Source organism: Myxine glutinosa, chromosome 9 (assembly GCF_964187855.1).
Source record: "Myxine glutinosa chromosome 9, kmMyxGlut1.1, whole genome shotgun sequence".
NCBI classification, from domain to species: domain Eukaryota; kingdom Metazoa; phylum Chordata; class Myxini; order Myxiniformes; family Myxinidae; genus Myxine; species Myxine glutinosa.
This window is the reverse complement of record NC_136269.1, coordinates 148,308,277-148,329,509: the sequence shown is the minus strand read 5'-3', so window position 1 is coordinate 148,329,509 and position 21,233 is coordinate 148,308,277.

The window sequence follows — 21,233 nt, the reverse complement described above, 5'->3', positions numbered from 1 at the left end:
AAAACCATATTCTGATTCCCACCGAACTAAAATCACCATGCTGGACGTGTAAAATGTAAATCACATGATGTAAAATCACAAATGATGTAAAATCACACTCATTTTCAGGTATTTTAACAAAGGGTAGTCAACATTGTACAACACTAATCAAGTCACATACAGTATAGTATCACACCAGAGGTCATTGGTGTTACAAGATTCAGATGACGAGATCATTCACTGGTCATGATTGACACCATTGGGTTTAGCAGTTCTAGAGAATTTGATATAGCTTCTGATGAAGAAGTGTATCCAATTTGAAGTGTTGCTGTTCATGTATTTTGAACTCATCTTTCCAGAGACAACCATTCAACCTTTATTGGATCACATACAGATTGATAGACTTGTGACTGTCTCACTGGAGGAAGTTCACATGTGTCAATATTTAATTACTGATGTTAATTACAATCAGGTAAATATTTGATAATGTAGCTCTGTCTGGGCTAAGATATGTAATGTACTGTTTGAAATCATAGTATGCTGTCATATATGTCATGCTTGCGGAGAATATCTGCTATAACAACTTACAACGACATCAATTTATGTCTCATGAACCATTCATGTACACTCTGTGGTGACAAAAGTCATGTCATGATCAGAATAGTACGTATCATGCACGTCCATGTGAACTTGTTCCGGTTCATTTTTATTGAAATATATGTGATCTATCATTGTACCTCTATCTGTTGTTGCCTGGTTAATACATTGTTTGAATCCATAGCGTTGCATGAGCTTTGTCAACTCTGTTTGTCTTTCGTTTGTCAAATCATCATTGAAGTCACCAAGTATGATTGTTGGCACATGTAACGGCATCAAATCAAGAAGACTACTTAGTTGTAGCAAGAAGGTTTTCATTGGGAATGATGGTTTCCTATAAACTACAGCAACAACAAAACGTGATTTCTGCGTTTCTAAAACTATCGCTTTTGACTCCAATCCTTTCACAGATATCAGTTCTAGTTCTTTAGGTTGCAGATCAGTCAGTGCACATATCATCACTCCGTGCAAATTACCATGATCATGCATGCTTGGAATATTTTGTCTGAAAACTGTATATCCATATTTCTCAGCAAATTCATCAACATTATGATCATCTGTCAGATAGGTTTCAGTGAAACACATAACATCTGTTTCAGCTAAAATTTGATTTTCTCTATGACTCATCAGGTCTGCTAATTTCTCTAGGAAATAATGGATATTTAAGTGACCCACTGTTATCCAGTCAGGTTTGTGCAAGGTCAAAAGATTTAACTCTTCCATTGACAATGTATTAACACGCATTTCATTAATTTCATGTTCCAATTTATCATTAGCTTTTATTCCAGCTGAATCAAAGTCAAGTATATGCAAACCAAGCAGAGTCTTCACTCGACTGAATGCCACATATGCTTGTCCTTTTCCAAATCGTTTTGCACCCTTCATGCTGACAACAATTTCATCCACTGTGAGACCCTGACACTTATGAATTGTTACTGCCCAAGCCAGTGTAAGTGGGAATTGTCTTCTGGAGATTTGCGCTGCCTTCCTGTTTCCTTTTTCAAATTTCCCTTCGTGTCTTTTGATTGGAACTGCATTGGGATATCGGTCTTTCCACTGACTTCCAGAAATAGCACTTGTACCTACATTTTCGTTGTCAAATTTCACCAGAACTATAGCAACTCCTTTGTTTGTATTTTCTATGATACTTTCAACAGTTCCAATTACACCATTAACAAGTCCATCTCCAGTATCCACATTATATGTGAGCATCACTCGTGCACCAATTGCCAAAATGAGAGTCGTATGAAGACCAGCAGTTTCAGAACGTTTCTGTGAAGTTGGTATTCTTTCCAAATTTAGTTGTCCTGTGCTGTCCGTTTTGTCATCTGATGCATGAATGTAAATACGCTGTTTAGGACTTGGTGCAAGTTTCTCCAATTTTGCCATATTCCTGTCATCAACATCACAGTTGAATGCAAATACGTGGAGTACATCGTGTGGGTAATTTGGATCATCTAAACTGATTTCTCTAGATTTCAATACCTCCAGATCTCTATTTGTACATTTCCCAACTCTAACACGGCAAAGCAATTCTGCAAATGCACAGTCATCTTTCTGACGCATAACTTCATCCAACTCATGTATTTTGAACTCTTCTTTCCAGAGACAACCATTCAACCTTTCGACTGGATCACGTACAGGTTGATATATTTGTGACTGTCTCACTGGAGGAAGTTGATACAAATCTCCAACTGCAAGAATACACACATTACCAAAATATATTGAATCTCCAGTAACTCCTTTAATTTCCTCTAGACGCTTGTGGATGTTCAACAACATATCTGATCCAACCATGGAAATTTCATCAATGATAACCAAGTGCAGATGTTCCAGCTTGGATCGTAGAGAATTCAGTTTCTCAAATGACAGATGGTCACCTTCTTTCCCATACTTAGTTGTTCGGAGAAGCAGCGCTGAGTGAACGGTCATTCCTCCAATATTAAATGCAGCAACTCCTGTAGGAGCAGTCAACAACACCGTGACATCTGTTGGTTTTATCCCACCTGACAGTGCTAACAACTTTCTAGTGTCTGAATGTATCAGTTTTATCACATGACTTTTTCCAACACCACCAGGACCACTCAAGAAAAGTCTGTATGGTTTTACAGTTTTACCCTGTTTCATTGCTATTACGGCAGCTTTGCACCACTGTCTGTGATAAAAAACGATCTCTGACTGTTTCACATTGAGTCTACGAATCATTTTTCGATATTCTGAGGGTGACATAAGCTCTCGGTCAGCTTCAGCTTGATAACGTGCTACAAGTTCTGATGTCTGGATACATTTTGGCGATTCAATCATGTTGGCATTTGCATCAAGATCTTCCTGGTCAATATCCCTCTCCACATCAATGTCTTCATTTATATCTTGCAAATTGTTATGCTCAGCACCGGGTGCAATGTTTGCCCATGCGTGTTCCGGTGGTCCATATTCTGCATGATCATGCATAGCTTGATCGATTAGTTCCAAATTTTGTGTGAATTTTGCCTCATTTTCACATATGGCATCGGCAACGGCAAAATAATGAGAAGCATAATCAGGAAAGCCTGCAGTCAGATCAACATCCTCATTTCTCCATGGTAAATATAGCATCAGTTTTGCTCGATAGAAGTTACTGGAGTCTTTTTCAAAACTAAACTTTCTAAATCGAATTACTGCTTCACATCGACGTTTATGCATTGTTCCTTTGCCATCTTTCAACTTGATGTACTTCGGGAGTCTATCTCTGTCAGCTAATCCTGCCTGTTCTTGATCCATTTCTAATACCACAGGAACACTGTCATCTAGCTCTTCACCTCTGTCACAATGACTAACCGTATAATTGGCAGCAAAATCAGCAAGGCACAGGTTTTCCAATATGTTAGGTCTTGAAGCATATCTTATGATGATGTTACTTTGGAATATATCCTCATCTCCATCATCCAGATCATCAAGCTCTTTTTGTGGTTTCAGCACAGCTGATCGTTCTGTTTTTGCATCAGTATTGACAAACAACACCTGTCTACTGAATTTCTTCATTGGCATTGACAAAATTCGATACACAGCTTCTTGTGCACTTACTTCACGATGGTTCAAGAATACTGATCCCACACGTCTCAACATTGTTTTGATGTCCTGATCTTTGTATTCTTTGCACACTTGTTTCAATAGCTCTCCTACACCTTTTTCATTCTTGGTCATGTAAGCAGCTACATACATAACACATGCATATGCATCAACAATGAACTGGATATCAATGTTTGCTTGCCATGCTTTCAATACAGTAGGATTGTATGGATTAACATTAACTTCAGAAGGGTTTCTCCTCAGCAGTATATGTTTGCCTTTCTCAGAAACTGGCAACGCATTTGCATAAAGTTCTTCTGGTACATTCGCCATATCCAACAGTTTTGTCATACTAACATTCTTTGGGGTACTTTCATCGGACAATACCTCTTTCACTTTGCTGAGAACACACTTGGCACTTTCCTTGACCAGTTTTGAATTTTGTTCATCTGGTTCTCTGGCAATGATAGTTCTTGAACTCGGTGGTTTTGGGTATTTGAATCGACAACAACCCTTTTTTCTACAGTAAGACGAGTGACTATGGACTTGCAACCTTTCAACTAATGTGTGTAGCACAGGATCATCATCTGGCAGAGCACAAGATACATGTTTGTCCATGAAAGATGCAACAGCTTCATCAGATGCAACATCTAATTTTGGTGCATTTTTTACCCAAAGTAATGTGTGAGCATGAGGAGATCCACGAGCTTGAAATTCTATACGGATCACATAGTCAACAATCTCACCTAGCGGATGAGCATTCGATTTCAGTACATCTCTGAACAAAAGCTCTAATCTGTATTGAAACTGGCGTGCAGCAGTGACAGGGTTTGATCTCAACCACATTGATCTATCTGCAAATGACATAATTTTCACATCATCGTCACTCAGTATTGTACCATACTGTCGAGCTATTGGTTGAATTACATCAGGCCATTGCATGTCGGCAGCAGATACTGTGAAAAACCATGTAGGATTACCTACTTGTCGAACCATGGCGAGTACATCATAAAATACAGTTTGAAAGTAGGCCTGTGTCCCTCTAACATTCTTCAGGATTCTATATGCATGGTCAGATTGTATAAGTCTACTCATGTGTTCAACACTTTTCACCATACCAGCTGTGAGTCTTTTGCCACGAAAGTGTTTGCCACTAGCTCTACGAAACATGAAGTGATTGATATCACTCTGAACTTGTTTGCTTTCAGTAGCATATTGTGCACTAAGGAGATATTCAATTGATTTCGCAAATCGTCCATCTACATCAAGTAGTCTTTGGTTGAAGTATTTTCGTGGAGTTAAATGAATTGGTCGATCAGTTGTCAGTGCATTTGATCCATCTGGATATTTATCTGGATGTGACAATTCCTCAAAATTAGGATCACTCAGAAGTGGCATTGGCTTCTCGTTATCTCCTGGTGCAACACTTATCAATTTGTTTACTAATTCTGGATTTTCATTCATCATGCTGGTTTCATATGGCAAGCCGCAAACTTTAGAAGCTTCTTCAAAAGCATGCTCATCTTCAGCAACTAGTTCCTCATCAGAGTCATCACTTTCTGTGTTTTCCTTAGTCACAGTTGTCTTTCCATCACACGTTTCAGTCTCCAAAGATGATGCCACTCTACTCGTGTCAGACATATTAACATGTTTTTCAAGCACTTCGTCATTTGACAAGGATACACTTGTACCATCGCATACAGAGTATGGCTCAAACACAACATAGTGAGATTGACCAATCAATCCAAGATGAAATTCCTTATCACTGTGATATCTGGAACATACAGTGTGCATGGTAGAGCTTGACGTTGCATGAACATAAACAGTGAATGAAAACATATCTGCCAGTGCCTGTAGTGTTACGTGGTCTCCCCATTGATTTCCATATTGAACTTCATCAATGTACCTTATCCATTGCAACTCTCTTTGTGTTTCGATATCCAGTATTTCCCTGATAGCTCTATCATGTTCCGTTGGTTGCTCAGTATCAGCATTAGACAAATTTTCTGTTGCTATCCTGGCTGATATAAAGTCACGATAATTCTCAGCATTTGTGGTCATGAAATCAGCAACTTGTTCACGCAACAAAACTGGGTTACATGTAGTCACTCCTAGCCTGTCAAGGTGGTAACAAACAGAATAGAACATACAATTGCCATCACGTGGAACGTCAACAATATTCATCCTGTTTTTCCTAGCTAAGACATTCAACTTTGCATAGTCTGTCTGACAATGTTGTGGCAGATCTGACATTGATACATCAATCACAAATGTTGGTTGTTTTTCTTCTGAACAGCCCTGTGCTACACTTTCTGAACTATGGTCAGTAGAGCCAGGTGTTGATTGTGTTTCACACGAACTTTGTTTTCGTTTCTTCAAGCTAGGATCATCACAGCTAATTGCTTGCCAAAGCTCAACGTCATCATGTGCAGCATCACAGGCCCAGTTTTCATTGATTTCAATATTTGTGTAATGAGGGTTGTCTAACTTTAACCTGCGCAAAGCATTCAAAACTCTATCAGCATGTACATAATCATACATATAATGAGAGGAATGTTTCAGACTCCGTTTCAACTTCATGGGCACTATCTGTGATTCAGATGGCAATCGTGGGAACAGTTTACAAACAGCATCTAATTTTGATGGCACGTTAACTGCAGGACCATGTATACCATGTTGTTTTCCTCTTGGTAAACCAACCATTTTCATGAATGGGATTCTTTGCGATATCAATCTTAGTTCCAGCGCATTTAGGTCTTTCAGTTCACGTGGCTGTTGTTGTAGCGACAAGTTATTAGCCTTTGATTGTGCAGGCATTTTTCCTGTCTTCAGAGTCAAATCACATGTTCTACATATCCACTCTTGGCCATCATGCGACTTTAATCTATATGAAAGTACATCATTGAACAAACTGCTGGAACACTTCTTGTATCTATCTTCATTCAAGTGTATAACTGTCATTCTGTACATTAAACGGTGACATGAACAACATATATAATTTGCAGAATCCTTAACATTTTTCAAAAACTCTGAAATCACTGTTTCATTTTCTGGGTTTATGTTATTCTTCACTTCTCTAATGATTCTCATTGATTTTTTCACATTTTCCTGTCTCTGTTTTCTATTCTCTGGTGTTTCGTTTTCCCTTGATTCTGTATGTTTCTCTTGATCTGTGTTCTGCCTCAGTTTTCTCTTCTCTGTTGTTTCGTTTTCCCTTGATTCTGTATGTTTCTCTTGATCTGTGTTCTGCCTCAGTTTTCTCTTCTCTGGTGTTTCAACCTCACGAATGTGTTGCATTGAACTTTTCACTGTTCTCTGTCTTTTAACTCTCTTCTCTGTTGTTTCATTTTCCCTTGATTCTGTATGTTTCTCTTGATCTGTGTTCTGCCTCAGTTTTCTCTTCTCTGTTGTTTCGTTTTCCCTTGATTCTGTATGTTTCTCTTGATCTGTGTTCTGCCTCAGTTTTCTCTTCTCTGTTGTTTCGTTTTCCCTTGATTCTGTATGTTTCTCTTGATCTGTGTTCTGCCTCAGTTTTCTCTTCTCTGTTGTTTCGTTTTCCCTTGATTCTGTGTGTTTCCCTTGATCTGTGTTCTGCCTCAGTTTTCTCTTCTCTGTTGTTTCGTTTTCCCTTGATTCTGTGTGTTTCTCTTGATCTGTGTTCTGCCTCAGTTTTCTCTTCTCTGTTGTTTCGTTTTCCCTTGATTCTGTATGTTTCTCTTGATCTGTGTTCTGCCTCAGTTTTCTCTTCTCTGTTGTTTCGTTTTCCCTTGATTCTGTATGTTTCTCTTGATCTGTGTTCTGCCTCAGTTTTCTCTTCTCTGTTGTTTCGTTTTCCCTTGATTCTGTATGTTTCCCTTGATCTGTGTTCTGCCTCAGTTTTCTCTTCTCTGTTGTTTCGTTTTCCCTTGATTCTGTATGTTTCCCTTGATCTGTGTTCTGCCTCAGTTTTCTCTTCTCTGGTGTTTCATTCTCACGCGATTTTCTCATTCTTAACTTAGACTCTTCTCTTCTTTGAGTAGTGCTTTTGCCTTTTGGTTTACCCATGATAAACTTCCGAATTTACAAAAAAATTGGAAGATATTTATATCGATGTGTGCTTAAAATGTAATTTGTGCAGTAAATCAACAAAATCAGACTTTATTTAAAGTCGGTTTTTTTCGTAACTTTTCGTTTTTCTTTAAACCTTTTGTTTAGGACAAAGATGATGTGAAATTTGCTATGGATTTTGGTGACTTTTCTCTTTTTGATGAGGTGCGATGGAGTTTGATAATGGCAGGACCACGCGTGATAACGATATGAAGACTGATACCAGGAACAGCACCTGAAAAGAGAAAAAAAACACAAATAAGAATATTTGTAAGTTTATATTAATTTCTGAATTGGTATTTATTTTACGACGTTTGGACGAAGGCAATTCTACCCGTCATCTAACGCCCTTGCATCGGGTGACACAATTGTGAATTCAGAATTCAGTAAACATGGTTCAGTAGGGAAAACCTCAATTTTTCAACCAGGATGAAAAACAAAACTTGCTTCATGCCGGGCCTGGGTTTGAACACACGGCCCTCCAGTTAGTCTGCTGTATCCGGTTTATAGGAAAATCAGATATGATTTCTTTCATTGCCCTATACCACAAACATGTTATACCTAATAATTAAGCCTGCAGAAGTAATGGTAACTTTGCCCCCAAAACTGTCATTTTAGATCATATAAACCGCCCTAAAATTGGCCCTTTGGATCTGTACGAATGTGTAGCATTCGTACCATGTTCTGTCCCTTTGGATGATTCAACAGCACCCATACTGCTTGGGTACCTAGTAAGGTCCTAAACCTGCTACATGCATGATTAGAAAAGATGATTTTCGAGAAATGATAGAGTTTGAAATTCCAATGATAAAGTCCAATTTGAAGTTTCAGAAAATTCAAAAACAGACAAATTCCAAAAATTATCTACTACTTTGAGGGGAGGAGCCCATACAATCAGTGTAACAAGTATTGAAAGAATCCACAATGAGCTCTTTGAGAAGATACACTTTGAAAAAAGTTGATAAGACACCGGCAGACAGATGACAGACGATGCCGGACGAATGAGTATCGGAAAAGCTCTGCTGACTATCACCACAGCAGATCTAAAAACTCTCACCAAAGTCAGCAGGTGATGTCAAGCGTTCGGCAAACAACTGTTCGGCAAACAAGTACAAAACTGCACCTGCAAAGAAAAAGTGAATATTCTCATCACCAAAAAACAATATTTTCCATTAAGAACAACATTGAAACAATTGAACTAATCATTCGAGCAGTTCCAACCGCTTGAATATTATTTACACAACTGTATTTATTTGCAAATCGCAGATGTAACTTTTGAGATATCAATTAGCTATTTCATAGGTATATTTATACGACAGGGGAACTAAAAATATAACATACAAGCATAGACACATTCAAAGTACATCGCCCCCACTTCAAATAAATAAATATCCTCCAGCGCGGCATTGCCGGGGCACCTTCGGCCTTCGGCGTCCGGCAATACCGCCGTGCAGCTCATAGACACTGTATTGGGAGGGGGCGATGGACAACATATCCTTTGGCGTCCGCTGATGCTGCACCGCGTGCATTGTGTACAAATGCACTTCTGAGGTAAATGTGCACAAATAATACTTCGGAGAGTGACATCGGCGGGCAATGAGATATCGTGTTATATATCGATTTTAGCCCGACAACTCAATGGTGAAAAATCACTTTAAAATTATCTGATCCGGATCCGGATTCGAAACGTCATCAAAATTGAATCACTTCTTTCTTGTCAGACACCCAACCAGTCCACCAAGTTTCGTCCAAATCTGTCCACAACATTTTGAGATATCCCGCTATGTATCGTTTTTGGCCCTATCTCCCAATGGTGAAGAATCACTTAAAAAATGATAGCAGCCGGGTCCGGATCTTCACCAAAATCGAATCATTTCGTCCTTGTCATATATGACATATGCTACCTCTCCGACAGATTCCGTCCAAATCCGCCCACAACTTTTTGAGATATCTTGTTCACAGACAAACAGACATGGGTAACACAGACACAGACACATAACACATCCTTCACCCACCTTCGATAGCAGGGGTAAATATGATTTATGGGTGAATATAATTTATGGGTAAATATGAATTATGAGTGAATGTTATGCCAGTAAATATGGGTAAATATGGCTAAATATTATGCAAGTGACCAAGCGGAGTGTGTGGGAGGGGGGGAGAGGGTGGAGGGGTTGTGGAGGGGGGAGAGGGTGGAGGGGTTGTGGGGAGGGTGAGGGGAGATTTGTAATCGCATCTTTTTGAACTTCTGAATGAAGTGAATGTGTATAAAAAAAGCTTTTCTAAGGTGTATGTGTATATAAAATCTCAGTCTCACAATTTCCTCGCGTGCTTTAGTACGGAGCTCCACCAGGGTTAAGACCGAGTGTCTCAGTAACGTCCTTTCCGGCGTCACCATAGCTACGACTGGGTGGTGTCAGCAACGTCATTTCCGGCGTCACGGTCACGTGCACCAGCGTTTTGCCTCGTCCGGGGCGGGGTGTAATCGATTTGCGTTTCCATGTATAATGCCAGAGCCCGAGGCTGCGTTATCCAAAATATGATGAACGAGAACGGCACTTGGAACATCGCCCCCGCCAGGCTAAGCAGTTTATGTTTGTATGCACTGATAGACCAGATCTGGATTCGGACCTGAACCAAAATCGAATCGGCTTGTTCCTGTCACCGAACCAACTCATCCACCTAGTTTAGTCATAACTCATCCATAATTTTTTTAATATCATGTTATAGATATATCGCTTTTGGTTTGATCTCTCAATGGTGAAGAATCACTGAGGAAATTAAATAATTCTTGTAGCCGAATCCATGTCCACATCTTCACCAAAATCACATCGATTCTGCCTTGTCACACCCAACCTGTCCACCAAGTTTCGTCCGAAACTGTCCACAACTTTTTGAGATATCCTGCTGTGCATCGTTTTTGGCCCCATCTCCCAATGGTGCAGAATATTATTTTTGCACCTCCATATCTCCGAAAGTGCTGAATAGAAAAAATTGAGACATGGCTCAATGTAAAGAACTCTCCATGTGGAATAAAATATGTTAATGATGACGTCATACGTCACGTGGTTCGGCCGCCATCTTGGAAAAACCGAAAAATTTGGCATCATCTATCTCCAAAAGTGCTGAACAGAAAAAAATTGCGACATGGCTCAATGTAAAGAACTCTCCATGTGGAATGAAATATGTTAATGATGACGTCATCAGTCACGTGGATCGGCCGCCATCTTGGAAAAACCGAAAAACTTTGCACCTCCATATCTCCGAAAGTGCTGAATAGAAAGAATTGCGACATGGCTCATTGGAAAGAACTCTCCATGGGAAATAAAATATGTTAATGAAGACATCATAGGTCACGTGGTTCAGCCGCCATCTCGGAAAAACTAGCACCTCCATACCTCCGAAAGTGCTGAATAGAAAAAATTGAGACATGGCTCATTCTAAAGAACTCTCCATGGGGAATGAAATATGTTAATGATGACGTCATCGGTCACGTGGTTCGGCCGCCATCTTGGAAAAACCGAAAAACTTTGCACCTCCACATCTCCAAATGTCCTGAATAGAAAAAATTGAGACATGGCGCATTGTAAAGAACTCTCCATGGGGAATAAAATATGTTAATGATGACGTCATCGGTCACGTGGTTCAGCCGCCATATTTGTCCTAAATGGCCGATAAAAAAGTAAATTCCGGCAAGTCCTCGGTCTCTGACCGATTTTTCATTACTTGCCGGAAAAAATTTTTTTTTGTATGTTGATCTGTTCGTTTGTCTGTCTGTTTGTCTGTCTGTCTGTCTGTCTGTCTGTCTGTCTGTCTGTTTGCAGCACTGCGTCTACACCGTTGCACGGCGAATCGCCAAACTTTGCACACATATTGGTCTTGCCCTGGAATAGACTGTGCCCAATTGATGACGTCATCGGTGACGTGGTTCGGCCGCCATCTTGGAAAAACTGAAAAACCTTGCACCTCTATATCTCCGAAAGTACTGAACAGAAAAAATTGAGACATGGCTCATTGTAAAGAACTCTCCATGGGGAATAAAATATGTAAATGATGACGTCATCAGTCACGTGGTTCGGTCGCCATCTTGGAAAAACGGCAAAACGTTGCGCCACTATATCTCCAAAAGTGCTGAACAGAAAAAATTGAGACATGGCTCATTGTAAAGAACTCTCCATGGGGAATAAAATATGTTAATGATGACGTCATCAGTCGCGTGGTCGGCCGCCATCTTCGAAAAACCGAAAAACCTAGCACCTCCATATCTCCGAAAGTGCTGAATAGAAAAAATTGAGACATGGCTCATTGTCAAGAACTCTCCATGTGGAATAAAATATGTTAATTATGACGTCATCGGTCACGTGGTGCGGCCGCCATCTTGGAAAAACGGGAAAAAAATTCACCTCCATATCTCCGAAAGTGCTGAATAGAAAAAATTGAGACATGGCTCATTGGAAAGAACTCTCCAGGGGGAATAAAATAAGTTAATGATGACGTCATCGGTCACGTGGTTCGGCCGCCATCTTGGAAAATCCGAAAAACGTTGCACCTCTATCTCCAAAAGTGCTGAACAGAAAAAATTGAGACATGGCTCATTGGAAAGAACTCTCCAGGGGGAATAAAATATGTTAATGATGTCGTCATCGGTCACGTGGTTCGGCCGCCATCTTGGAAAAACGGCAAAAATTTGCACCACTATATCTCCAAAAGTGCTGAACAGAAAAAAATTGAGACATGGCTCATTGTAAAGAACTCCCGATGGTGAACAAAATATGTTAATGATGACGTCATCAGTCACGTGGTTCGGCCGCCATCTTGGAAAAACCGAAAATATTTGCACTGCTATATCTCCGAAAGTACTGAACAGAAAAAATTGAGACATGGCTCATTGCAAAGAACTCTCCATGGGGAATAAAATATGTTAATGATGATGTCATCAGTCACGTGGTCGGCCGCCATCTTGGAAAAACAGCAAAACTTTGCTCCACTATATCTCCAAAAGTGCTGAACAGAAAAAATTGAGACATGGCTCATTGTAAAGAACTCTCCATGGTGAATAAAATATGTTAATGATGGCGTCATATGTCACGTGGTCGGCGGCCATCTTGGAAAAACGGCAAAACTTTGCACCACTATATCTCCAAAAGTGCTGAACAGAAAAAATTGAGCCATGGCTCATTGTAAAGAAGTCTCCACGGGGAATAAACTATGTTAATGATGATGCCATCGGTTACGTGGTTCGGCCGCCATCTTGGAAAAACCGAAAAACATTGCACCTCCATATCTCCGAAAGTGCTGAATAGAAAGAATTGAGACATGGCTCATTGTAAAGAACTCTCCATGGGAAATAAAATATGTTAATGATGACGTCATCGGTGACGTGGTTCGGCCGCCATCTTGGAAAAACCGAAAAACCTTGCACTTCTATATCTCCGAAAGTACTGAACAGAAAAATTGAGACATGGCTCATTGTAAAGAACTCCCGATGGTGAACAAAATATGTTAATGATGACATCATCAGTCACGTGGTCGGCCGCCATCTTGGAAAAACGGCAAAACTTTGCACCACGAAATCTCCAAAAGTGCTGAACAGAAAAAATTGAGACATGGCTCATTGTAAAGAACTCTCGATGGGGAATAAAATATGTTAATGATGACATCATCAGTCACGTGGTCGGCCGCCATCTTGGAAAAACGGCAAAACTTTGCACCACGAAATCTCCAAAAGTGCTGATCAGAAAAAATTGAGACATGGCTCATTGTAAAGAACTCTCCATGGGGAATAAAATTTGTTAATGATGACGTCATATGTCAGGTGGTTCGGCCGCCATCTTGGAAAAACCGAAAAATTTTGCACCTCCATATCTCTGAATGTGCTGAATAGAAAAAATTGAGACATGGCTCATTGTAAAGAACTCTCCATGGGGAATAAAATATGTTAATGATGATGCCATCGGTCACGTGGTCGGCCGCCATCTTGGAAAAACGGCATAACTTTGCACCACTATATCTCCAAAAGTGCTGAACAGAAAAAATTGAGACATGGCTCATTGTAAAGAACTCTCCATGGGGAATAAAATATGTTAATGATGACGTCACCAGTCACGTGGTTCGGCCGCCATCTTGGAAAAACCGAAAAACTTTGCACCTCCATATCTCCGAAAGTACTGAATAGAAAAAATTGAGACATGGCTCATTGTAAAGAACTCTCCATGGGGAATAAAATATGTTAATGATGATATCATCGGTCACGTGGTTCGGCCGCCATCTTGGAAAAACCGAAAAACTTAGCACCTCCATATCTCCGAAAGTACTGAATAGAAAAAATTGAGACATGGCTCATTGTAAAGAACTCTCCATGGGGAATAAAATATGTTAATGATGATATCATCGGTCACGTGGTTCGGCCGCCATCTTGGAAAAACCGAAAAACTTAGCACCTCTATGTGTCCAAAAGTGCTGAATAGAAAAAATTGAGACATGGCTAATTGTAAAGAATCCTCCATGTGGAATAAAATATGTTAATGATGACGTCATCGGTCACGTGGTTCAGCCGCCATCTTGGAAAAACCAAAAAACCTTGCACCTCGATATCTCCAAAAGTGCTGAATAGAAAAAATTGAGACATGGCTCATTGTAAAGAACTCTCCATGGGGAATAAAATATGTTAATGATGACGTCATAGGTGCCTCCCTTATGACGTCATAATTACATTTAACTCTGTCTGCAATATAACAGATGTTCTCAGCTTCATCAGTCGTAATTTCTTTGTAATCTTTGATCCAAACACCACTCATTTTGGTATTTAACTAAAAACAAGTCACATCCAGGAATAAAGATCGACCTGACAAAGAACAATACTAGAGATACTTTCTGACCAGTTTCAGCCATTCTAGAATGTCATTGAACTTTCAACTGAGTCGATTGAATGTTATGAAGGCTGTGTCCACTAGCACTGAGTAGAAAATCAAAGGTTGTGAAGAGTAAGATCACACAAGTGCATTATATGCAAGATGAGATACTATCTTTAATACAGATGCTCAGAACACATGTGCACAACATACTACTCTGTACCAGAAATGTGAAATGTGATATTGAGTGTATGTCAAAACCATATTCTGATTCCCACCGAACTAAAATCACCATGCTGGACGTGTAAAATGTAAATCACATGATGTAAAATCACAAATGATGTAAAATCACACTCATTTTCAGGTATTTTAACAAAGGGTAGTCAACATTGTACAACACTAATCAAGTCACATACAGTATAGTATCACACCAGAGGTCATTGGTGTTACAAGATTCAGATGACGAGATCATTCACTGGTCATGATTGACACCATTGGGTTTAGCAGTTCTAGAGAATTTGATATAGCTTCTGATGAAGAAGTGTATCCAATTTGAAGTGTTGCTGTTCATGTATTTTGAACTCATCTTTCCAGAGACAACCATTCAACCTTTATTGGATCACATACAGATTGATAGACTTGTGACTGTCTCACTGGAGGAAGTTCACATGTATCAATATTTAATTACTGATGTTAATTACAATCAGGTAAATATTTGATAATGTAGCTCTGTCTGGGCTAAGATATGTAATGTACTGTTTGAAATCATAGTATGCTGTCATATATGTCATGCTTGCGGAGAATATCTGCTATAACAACTTACAACGACATCAATTTATGTCTCATGAACCATTCATGTACACTCTGTGGTGACAAAAGTCATGTCATGATCAGAATAGTACGTATCATGCACGTCCATGTGAACTTGTTCCGGTTCATTTTTATTGAAATATATGTGATCTATCATTGTACCTCTATCTGTTGTTGCCTGGTTAATACATTGTTTGAATCCATAGCGTTGCATGAGCTTTGTCAACTCTGTTTGTCTTTCGTTTGTCAAATCATCATTGAAGTCACCAAGTATGATTGTTGGCACATGTAACGGCATCAAATCAAGAAGACTACTTAGTTGTAGCAAGAAGGTTTTCATTGGGAATGATGGTTTCCTATAAACTACAGCAACAACAAAACGTGATTTCTGCGTTTCTAAAACTATCGCTTTTGACTCCAATCCTTTCACAGATATCAGTTCTAGTTCTTTAGGTTGCAGATCAGTCAGTGCACATATCATCACTCCGTGCAAATTACCATGATCATGCATGCTTGGAATATTTTGTCTGAAAACTGTATATCCATATTTCTCAGCAAATTCATCAACATTATGATCATCTGTCAGATAGGTTTCAGTGAAACACATAACATCTGTTTCAGCTAAAATTTGATTTTCTCTATGACTCATCAGGTCTGCTAATTTCTCTAGGAAATAATGGATATTTAAGTGACCCACTGTTATCCAGTCAGGTTTGTGCAAGGTCAAAAGATTTAACTCTTCCATTGACAATGTATTAACACGCATTTCATTAATTTCATGTTCCAATTTATCATTAGCTTTTATTCCAGCTGAATCAAAGTCAAGTATATGCAAACCAAGCAGAGTCTTCACTCGACTGAATGCCACATATGCTTGTCCTTTTCCAAATCGTTTTGCACCCTTCATGCTGACAACAATTTCATCCACTGTGAGACCCTGACACTTATGAATTGTTACTGCCCAAGCCAGTGTAAGTGGGAATTGTCTTCTGGAGATTTGCGCTGCCTTCCTGTTTCCTTTTTCAAATTTCCCTTCGTGTCTTTTGATTGGAACTGCATTGGGATATCGGTCTTTCCACTGACTTCCAGAAATAGCACTTGTACCTACATTTTCGTTGTCAAATTTCACCAGAACTATAGCAACTCCTTTGTTTGTATTTTCTATGATACTTTCAACAGTTCCAATTACACCATTAACAAGTCCATCTCCAGTATCCACATTATATGTGAGCATCACTCGTGCACCAATTGCCAAAATGAGAGTCGTATGAAGACCAGCAGTTTCAGAACGTTTCTGTGAAGTTGGTATTCTTTCCAAATTTAGTTGTCCTGTGCTGTCCGTTTTGTCATCTGATGCATGAATGTAAATACGCTGTTTAGGACTTGGTGCAAGTTTCTCCAATTTTGCCATATTCCTGTCATCAACATCACAGTTGAATGCAAATACGTGGAGTACATCGTGTGGGTAATTTGGATCATCTAAACTGATTTCTCTAGATTTCAATACCTCCAGATCTCTATTTGTACATTTCCCAACTCTAACACGGCAAAGCAATTCTGCAAATGCACAGTCATCTTTCTGACGCATAACTTCATCCAACTCATGTATTTTGAACTCTTCTTTCCAGAGACAACCATTCAACCTTTCGACTGGATCACGTACAGGTTGATATATTTGTGACTGTCTCACTGGAGGAAGTTGATACAAATCTCCAACTGCAAGAATACACACATTACCAAAATATATTGAATCTCCAGTAACTCCTTTAATTTCCTCTAGACGCTTGTGGATGTTCAACAACATATCTGATCCAACCATGGAAATTTCATCAATGATAACCAAGTGCAGATGTTCCAGCTTGGATCGTAGAGAATTCAGTTTCTCAAATGACAGATGGTCACCTTCTTTCCCATACTTAGTTGTTCGGAGAAGCAGCGCTGAGTGAACGGTCATTCCTCCAATATTAAATGCAGCAACTCCTGTAGGAGCAGTCAACAACACCGTGACATCTGTTGGTTTTATCCCACCTGACAGTGCTAACAACTTTCTAGTGTCTGAATGTATCAGTTTTATCACATGACTTTTTCCAACACCACCAGGACCACTCAAGAAAAGTCTGTATGGTTTTACAGTTTTACCCTGTTTCATTGCTATTACGGCAGCTTTGCACCACTGTCTGTGATAAAAAACGATCTCTGACTGTTTCACATTGAGTCTACGAATCATTTTTCGATATTCTGAGGGTGACATAAGCTCTCGGTCAGCTTCAGCTTGATAACGTGCTACAAGTTCTGATGTCTGGATACATTTTGGCGATTCAATCATGTTGGCATTTGCATCAAGATCTTCCTGGTCAATATCCCTCTCCACATCAATGTCTTCATTTATATCTTGCAAATTGTTATGCTCAGCACCGGGTGCAATGTTTGCCCATGCGTGTTCCGGTGGTCCATATTCTGCATGATCATGCATAGCTTGATCGATTAGTTCCAAATTTTGTGTGAATTTTGCCTCATTTTCACATATGGCATCGGCAACGGCAAAATAATGAGAAGCATAATCAGGAAAGCCTGCAGTCAGATCAACATCCTCATTTCTCCATGGTAAATATAGCATCAGTTTTGCTCGATAGAAGTTACTGGAGTCTTTTTCAAAACTAAACTTTCTAAATCGAATTACTGCTTCACATCGACGTTTATGCATTGTTCCTTTGCCATCTTTCAACTTGATGTACTTCGGGAGTCTATCTCTGTCAGCTAATCCTGCCTGTTCTTGATCCATTTCTAATACCACAGGAACACTGTCATCTAGCTCTTCACCTCTGTCACAATGACTAACCGTATAATTGGCAGCAAAATCAGCAAGGCACAGGTTTTCCAATATGTTAGGTCTTGAAGCATATCTTATGATGATGTTACTTTGGAATATATCCTCATCTCCATCATCCAGATCATCAAGCTCTTTTTGTGGTTTCAGCACAGCTGATCGTTCTGTTTTTGCATCAGTATTGACAAACAACACCTGTCTACTGAATTTCTTCATTGGCATTGACAAAATTCGATACACAGCTTCTTGTGCACTTACTTCACGATGGTTCAAGAATACTGATCCCACACGTCTCAACATTGTTTTGATGTCCTGATCTTTGTATTCTTTGCACACTTGTTTCAATAGCTCTCCTACACCTTTTTCATTCTTGGTCATGTAAGCAGCTACATACATAACACATGCATATGCATCAACAATGAACTGGATATCAATGTTTGCTTGCCATGCTTTCAATACAGTAGGATTGTATGGATTAACATTAACTTCAGAAGGGTTTCTCCTCAGCAGTATATGTTTGCCTTTCTCAGAAACTGGCAACGCATTTGCATAAAGTTCTTCTGGTACATTCGCCATATCCAACAGTTTTGTCATACTAACATTCTTTGGGGTACTTTCATCGGACAATACCTCTTTCACTTTGCTGAGAACACACTTGGCACTTTCCTTGACCAGTTTTGAATTTTGTTCATCTGGTTCTCTGGCAATGATAGTTCTTGAACTCGGTGGTTTTGGGTATTTGAATCGACAACAACCCTTTTTTCTACAGTAAGACGAGTGACTATGGACTTGCAACCTTTCAACTAATGTGTGTAGCACAGGATCATCATCTGGCAGAGCACAAGATACATGTTTGTCCATGAAAGATGCAACAGCTTCATCAGATGCAACATCTAATTTTGGTGCATTTTTTACCCAAAGTAATGTGTGAGCATGAGGAGATCCACGAGCTTGAAATTCTATACGGATCACATAGTCAACAATCTCACCTAGCGGATGAGCATTCGATTTCAGTACATCTCTGAACAAAAGCTCTAATCTGTATTGAAACTGGCGTGCAGCAGTGACAGGGTTTGATCTCAACCACATTGATCTATCTGCAAATGACATAATTTTCACATCATCGTCACTCAGTATTGTACCATACTGTCGAGCTATTGGTTGAATTACATCAGGCCATTGCATGTCGGCAGCAGATACTGTGAAAAACCATGTAGGATTACCTACTTGTCGAACCATGGCGAGTACATCATAAAATACAGTTTGAAAGTAGGCCTGTGTCCCTCTAACATTCTTCAGGATTCTATATGCATGGTCAGATTGTATAAGTCTACTCATGTGTTCAACACTTTTCACCATACCAGCTGTGAGTCTTTTGCCACGAAAGTGTTTGCCACTAGCTCTACGAAACATGAAGTGATTGATATCACTCTGAACTTGTTTGCTTTCAGTAGCATATTGTGCACTAAGGAGATATTCAATTGATTTCGCAAATCGTCCATCTACATCAAGTAGTCTTTGGTTGAAGTATTTTCGTGGAGTTAAATGAATTGGTCGATCAGTTGTCAGTGCATTTGATCCATCTGGATATTTATCTGGATGTGACAATTCCTCAAAATTAGGATCACTCAGAAGTGGCATTGGCTTCTCGTTATCTCCTGGTGCAACACTTATCAATTTGTTTACTAATTCTGGATTTTCATTCATCATGCTGGTTTCATATGGCAAGCCGCAAACTTTAGAAGCTTCTTCAAAAGCATGCTCATCTTCAGCAACTAGTTCCTCATCAGAGTCATCACTTTCTGTGTTTTCCTTAGTCACAGTTGTCTTTCCATCACACGTTTCAGTCTCCAAAGATGATGCCACTCTACTCGTGTCAGACATATTAACATGTTTTTCAAGCACTTCGTCATTTGACAAGGATACACTTGTACCATCGCATACAGAGTATGGCTCAAACACAACATAGTGAGATTGACCAATCAATCCAAGATGAAATTCCTTATCACTGTGATATCTGGAACATACAGTGTGCATGGTAGAGCTTGACGTTGCATGAACATAAACAGTGAATGAAAACATATCTGCCAGTGCCTGTAGTGTTACGTGGTCTCCCCATTGATTTCCATATTGAACTTCATCAATGTACCTTATCCATTGCAACTCTCTTTGTGTTTCGATATCCAGTATTTCCCTGATAGCTCTATCATGTTCCGTTGGTTGCTCAGTATCAGCATTAGACAAATTTTCTGTTGCTATCCTGGCTGATATAAAGTCACGATAATTCTCAGCATTTGTGGTCATGAAATCAGCAACTTGTTCACGCAACAAAACTGGGTTACATGTAGTCACTCCTAGCCTGTCAAGGTGGTAACAAACAGAATAGAACATACAATTGCCATCACGTGGAACGTCAACAATATTCATCCTGTTTTTCCTAGCTAAGACATTCAACTTTGCATAGTCTGTCTGACAATGTTGTGGCAGATCTGACATTGATACATCAATCACAAATGTTGGTTGTTTTTCTTCTGAACAGCCCTGTGCTACACTTTCTGAACTATGGTCAGTAGAGCCAGGTGTTGATTGTGTTTCACACGAACTTTGTTTTCGTTTCTTCAAGCTAGGATCATCACAGCTAATTGCTTGCCAAAGCTCAACGTCATCATGTGCAGCATCACAGGCCCAGTTTTCATTGATTTCAATATTTGTGTAATGAGGGTTGTCTAACTTTAACCTGCGCAAAGCATTCAAAACTCTATCAGCATGTACATAATCATACATATAATGAGAGGAATGTTTCAGACTCCGTTTCAACTTCATGGGCACTATCTGTGATTCAGATGGCAATCGTGGGAACAGTTTACAAACAGCATCTAATTTTGATGGCACGTTAACTGCAGGACCATGTATACCATGTTGTTTTCCTCTTGGTAAACCAACCATTTTCATGAATGGGATTCTTTGCGATATCAATCTTAGTTCCAGCGCATTTAGGTCTTTCAGTTCACGTGGCTGTTGTTGTAGCGACAAGT